General features: G+C 48.1%; 1 non-coding gene across 1 annotated transcript; it reads right to left on the reverse strand.

Moving 5' to 3' along the window:
* Nucleotides 1-4214: 4214 nt before the first annotated feature.
* LOC130834267 (U6 spliceosomal RNA) lies at nt 4215-4321 on the reverse strand. The gene has a single exon (XR_009048649.1). It is a non-coding gene; the product is annotated as a U6 spliceosomal RNA (small nuclear RNA).
* Between the last annotated feature and the right edge of the window lie 1768 nt (nt 4322-6089).

Below are 6089 nucleotides of genomic sequence, written 5' to 3' on the forward strand. Positions count from 1 at the left end.
AAGCGCAGCTCCGCCCCTCCCTCTGCGCACCTTCCACCCCCGGCTCCTGGATGTGCTTGACTGACTGTCCTTCTTTCAGCCCGGATTTTCTGGGCTTGGGCTCTGGGGGCCGAGCTCCCCACAGAGTCCGCCCAGTGCCCGTTCCTCCCTAGAAAGTATTAATAAATGCCGGACACAGAAGGACAAACGCTGTACGAGTCCACGCTGTGCGAGGTGCCCAGGGCCGTCAGATCCGAACAGAACCACAACGGTAGTTACGGAGGGGAGTGTTATTATTTGCTAGGTACAGAGCTCTTAACGGTCTCTCCTGGACTTCACTTTAGTCAGGCTCCTCTGAACCCTCTTCCCAACTAGGCCTTAACTTGCGTCGCCCAGTTTAGGGAGAATCCAGTTACTCGATTTAGCCAGAACCCTCCGCCCTCTCATCTGACCAAATTCCTCCCTCCCCCACCCGCCACCTCCCGCCCCACCCCCGTCCCCAGGTGATGTCCCATCCCTCAGCTGCCTGCCTGCGGCAAGAATCCTAGCCAAGAATTACCCAGCCCTCTTAGTAATTTTCCATCCACCCCCACCCCTACCCTGCTCCTTGGCTAAAAGTCCCCACTTGTCCAGACTGTATTTGGAATTGACCCCCGTTCAATACTGACCTCTCTTTTCCCCTGTTGTGGAGTTCTGAATAAAATCTGCTTTTACCTCTTTAATGACTGTGTGGCTCTGGTTTTCTTTGACATGTCAGTTTGGGATGGTGACAAAGTTCTGCAGATTGGTAGTGTTGATGGTTGCACTTGTCTTGGGCCATGAGTATTTGTAACTGGGGATCCTACTTCCCTGAACAAAATAGGGATTTTATTAGGAAGGAGAGGATAAAAAGAGGGTAGTCAAGTGTGCAGCTGCTAGAGACACCTAACCTTTGTTCAAGGTTGCTCAGAGAAAGCTTTCCGAAGGATGCGATGTCAGCGATGAAGCTTAAAAGAATGAGCAGGAGTTACCCCAGGGAAGAAGGGTGGGGTTATAGGCATTCAACACAAGACAGCAGGAGTCTATTCATTAAGGTAAGGTTAGCTGCTGCAACAAACTGAAAACAGTTCCATCACTTCTCACTAATGGAACATCCAAATCCGTGAATGGCTTTCTGTCATGCTTTAATTCAGGGACCTGAATTCTTTCCATCTATGGCTCTGCTGCCTTCAACGTGGGGCTTCTGGGGTTGGGAGGGGAAAGAACGTGAAGAGCATGTGGGAATTTGATGAAACAGGCCTGGCAACAGCACAGATCTCTCTTGTTCATCTTCCACTGGCAAGACATCATTCAAATGGCCACATATAAGTGCAGGGAAGGCTGGGAAATACAGTCTATCTACAGACAAACTAATATCTGCTACAGAGATCAGGAGGTGAAAAAATGTGCAATTGGTGTGGAGTGGGACGTGACACAAGACCATAAGCAGTTTGGTGTTGCTGAAGTTCAAGGCAAAGAGGATGGGGATGAGATTAAAGAAGTAGTAGTAGAAGTAGTAGACCACAATACTGGGTACCATTTTTGGAGCTCCTGCTTGTGCCAGGCAATGCACCTGGTACTTCACATCTATAATCTCAGTTATGATAGGGTGTCTGCCCTTCTGTGCATATCTGTTTTGTATAACAATCCTATTTCCTAAAAAGTATTTGGAGTTTCACTGTGTGCAAAGCACATGTACGTATATAATATTTGTAAGAATTTGGTGAGGAAAATAGTCCCGCCATTCCTATGTACATTTGGAGGAAAATGAGGCTTTGAGAAGTATAAGAATTTGTCCAAGTTCAGCCATGTCCACCTGTCAATAAACCCTCTCACCCACTCTATTATGTCAACTCCCAAGAGGGTCTCATGTATCACAGTAGTGCGTTGGGAATTGAGCCTGAAGTCCAATGGGCAGTGGGCTCGGAAGAAGTCATCCCTTTCTGATGCCAAAATTGAGCTCCCTCAGATTTGCTCAGACTTTCCTGTCATCGGTGGAATTGGGGGTGGGGGGGGCAGGAAGGACTCCATGAAACCATGAACTCGTCCTTCTTGGGGCAGCACCTGGCTCTCCCAGCTGAAGAAGGTCTCCATTTTCAAAGGGAGGGGACAGGGAGCTTCCATGCCTCCCTCTGAGCCCAAAATGACACACCTGGGGATCTTACAGCTCTCCTGCCACCCCCAACCCCAGTCTCCTCTGCAGCCTTGGAGGACCAGGGCTGGGAACAGAGGGAGGGATGCAGGCAGGGCAGACATGCCCATCACACACAGATAACACAGTACTTTCAGAAGACCACAAATGTATTTTCATTAAAATCAGATGAAAAGATGACCTTCAGATTGAAGATATTTTAATATACAATATTAATTTATTTATCAGTGTGCCAACATAGTCAGAAAATATGGTTTTTAATATTTTTTATGGAGTAAGGTCCCCACAAAGGCAAAAGGACCCACCTAGCCTATGAAAGTTGTGATGAGTTTGGTGTGTGAAAGTAAGGAGGAGGAGAAGACAAGTGTGTGTGTGTGTGTGTGTATGTGTGTGTGTCCAGGCAGAGATCGAGGACCTAGGGCTTCCGGCTGTGACTCTCCAGCTCTGACTCTCCAGCTCAGCCTGGCAGGCTGCCCGCGTCCTTCTGCTAAACTCCACATGCCAGGACATGCTCTAAGGAACCTGGACTCCATTGCCTGGTACCCAACACCCTGAGTGGATCTGCATTTCAGGAGCTGCACCCCTCTTCCTGGCACGGTGTCCACAGCTCTGAAATCCCACCGTGTAGGAGCTGGGCACAAGGCAGCAGGACTAATCCTCGAAATAGCTCAGGGAGGATTATCCTAGGCTCTCAGCACCAGCGCAGCCGGGCTCGTTCCCAGGGAGAGGGAGGCCGGATGGAGCTGGGTGGCTGCCCACAGTGGGAAGACCTGGGAAGGTGAATGCCAAGCATAGAGGCTTCCGGGCTGGACTCTGTCCTAAGGGTCGGGGCTAAATCTCAGAGATGGGATTATGTAAATCAAGCCAATTCCAGCCAGACATCTGAAGCTTGAAAAAACCCTAGCCTGGGGGAAAGAATTTAATTTATAAAAATTTAAAAGTATGAAATGTAAAATAATCCCTTAAGGTGCTTATTTAACAACTAAATCATTCCGACACAATGAACCATATGCATAATATCCCTCCCCCCAACCCCCCCCCCACATCCGATAACTACCTCCTCTCCCCACTGCACTACCACCCAGGCTCGGGTGCTCCCCCCATCCTCCTTGCCATCTCACTGACCCAGCGAATTCTGAAATCCCACCTCCTCCGGGGGGGGGGGGGACTGGAGGACAAGACCGGATTTCCTAGGTCCCCAATCTGTGGGGGGAAATATCTCCCGATCTCAATCTACCTATGTAAATTGGCTTTCTGGTATGCTAATATCTATGCATGGAGACTTAATCTTGGTAGGAGGACCAGGTGGGTGAAAGTGTGCAGGGGAGCAGGGATGGGTATGAGTCATGGGTGGTTTTCCCAGGCTGGGGTGCCAGGAGGAAGGGGAGCCCCTTTGAATGGAGATGTGCAGACAAAGGGTCTGGGTGAGTCTGGATGACTGGAGAGAACCCAAGTAGGGTGGTGGATCTGGGGCCCAGACAGAAGAAGTTTAGTAGCCTCTAGTAGTCACTAGTCACAAGTGGGTGTCCAAGCACTGGAAATGCAGCTTGTGTGTGCAGCTGAAGAACCAAACTGTTAATGTGCTTGATTTTCACTAAAAATCAATTTAAAAGTTGATATTCCCTCCACTCAGTTATTGGAAAACATACGTATTGGTGAGACAACTTGAGTATGTGAACTTACTTTTTCAATGTGAGTGTTGAGAAATCTACATACAGGCCGTGTATTTACAATAAAAATTTGGCACCCAAATTGAAATATGCTGTAAGTGTAAAATACAGAATACACTTATAGGACTGAGTATGAAAAAAAGAATTTTTTCAAGGACCTCATAATAATTTTGCATATGATTACATGTTGAAATGATATTTTGGATACATTGAGTTAAATAAATATATTATTGAAATTAATTTCACTTTTTTTACTTTTTTTAAAAGTAAAAAAAAATTTTATTGGAGTCTAGTTGATTTACAACGTTGTGTTAGTTTCAGGCGTACAGCAAAGTGAATCAGTTACACATGTACATATGTTCACTCTTTTTTAGATTCTTTTCCCATAGAGGCCAAAAAATATGGAGTGCTTCATGAATTAGCATGTCATCCTTGTGCAGAGGCCATGCTAATCTTCTAGGTATTGTTTCAATTTTAGCATATGTGCTGCCAAAGTGAGCATTTTTTTTTTTTACCTTTTAAAAATGTGGTTACTAGAAATTTAAAAAATCATCTTTGTTGCTCACATTGTATTTCTATTGGACAGCTCTTCTCTAGAGGGAAAGGCTGTTAAGATGGACCTAACTCTGGCTTCCGGTGGAAGAGAAGAATTAGCAAGGCAAGGTGGAAGGTTCTCTGGGGTAGGGCCAAAGAGAGCTTGATGCTGGAGGTGGGGTGGGGTAGGAGAGGAGTCGGGGCTGGGAGGGGGCAGAGACAACTGGACCTGGCAATGTTGGGAATGTGTTTCATGGGGCCGGCCGTGTCTGCTTTGCGTATCATGAGGCTCAGGTGTCTCTCAGGTCCCCCGAGATCTGCACCCCTCCATACCCTCTGTGCCCTCCTCCCCCATCTTTGTTAGGTGCTGGCAGAGTGGGTCTCACCTACAGCGGTATAATCATCACTGGACCGGAAGTTCTCCAACACGCAGGTCATCTTATTTCTCCTTGTATCCTCAATATCAGCATCATGCTCTGGTTATACAGACACTCAGCAAATATTCTGCCAACAGATGGACTGGCAGTCCAACTGCTGTTTGCTTTAGTGGGCTGACAGCGTGTGTGTTGGGACAGGCCCCCGGGGGGCTGGATGTGAAGGAGAGGGCTACAGCCTGCTGGGGGAGGTGGGGTCGTCATACCCTGATCCTCTGGGGAAGTGCCTGGAGGGCCCCTCGGAAACGGAGGGGAGCTTTGTTTGTGTCAAACCCGAGGCAGCCCCACACCCCACCTTCCATGTGGATTTTTGTGCGGCCGTCTCCTAACTGGTGTCCTGGTCCCGCTCTTGGCACTTTCACCCTACTTTCAACATAGCAGCAGAGGTATCCTTTTAAAACTTGTCAGCTCATGTGACTCCTCAGCTAAAAACCCTTGTCTTAGAGCAAAGCCCCAGGCCCTTAAAATGGCCTATATGGCAACAGACTCTAAGGTGACCCCCACGATCCCCCCCTTGAGTGTGGACAGAGCCTGTCACTTGCTTCTAACCAAGAGAATCCAGCAAAGGTGACAGGATGGATGTGATTACATATACATAAGACTGTAGAAATGTAATATCATCTCGCCAGGGGCAAGCCCTGCTGGCTTTGAGGAAGCAGGCTGCTGTGTAGGGAGCCGCCATGTGGAGAGGGCCATGCAGCAAGGAGCTTGGGGCCGGGAGGGAGGGAAGTGGGGAAGGGGGGGATCCTCCAGCCGGCACCTAGCGGCCTGCAAGGACCAGAACGCTGTCACGTGATCTCAGGAGCTGATCCTCCCCCAGTTAGGCCCCAGATGAGAACCCAGCCCTGGCCAATACCTTTTTGTTTTTAACTGAGATATAATACACATACCATAAAGATTTCCCTTTTAAAGTATACAATTCAATGGCTTTCAGTATATTCACAAAGTTGGCAACCATCCTCGCTAATTCCCAAATATTTTCGTTACACCAAACAGAAACCCCATACCCATTAGCAGTCACTCCTCATTCTCCCCTCCCTGGCCCCTGGGAACCACGAATGTGCTTTCTGTCTCTGGACACCTTCACTGCAGCCTTAGGACCAGTTCCTTTGTGCCCAGACTCCTGCCCTTCACCAGCTAGGAGATAATGAATGTGTGCTATTTTAAGCCTTTTGGTTTGTGGTTAAATTATTACACGGCAATAGGTAACTAATACAGATTTCAGTACTGGAAATGGGGTGCTGCTTTAACAAGTCCATAACAATGTGGGGTGCAGAGGGCAGGGCTTGAAGAGTCCTGAGG

Source organism: Hippopotamus amphibius, chromosome 12, assembly GCF_030028045.1.
Source record: "Hippopotamus amphibius kiboko isolate mHipAmp2 chromosome 12, mHipAmp2.hap2, whole genome shotgun sequence".
Lineage (NCBI taxonomy): Eukaryota > Metazoa > Chordata > Mammalia > Artiodactyla > Hippopotamidae > Hippopotamus > Hippopotamus amphibius.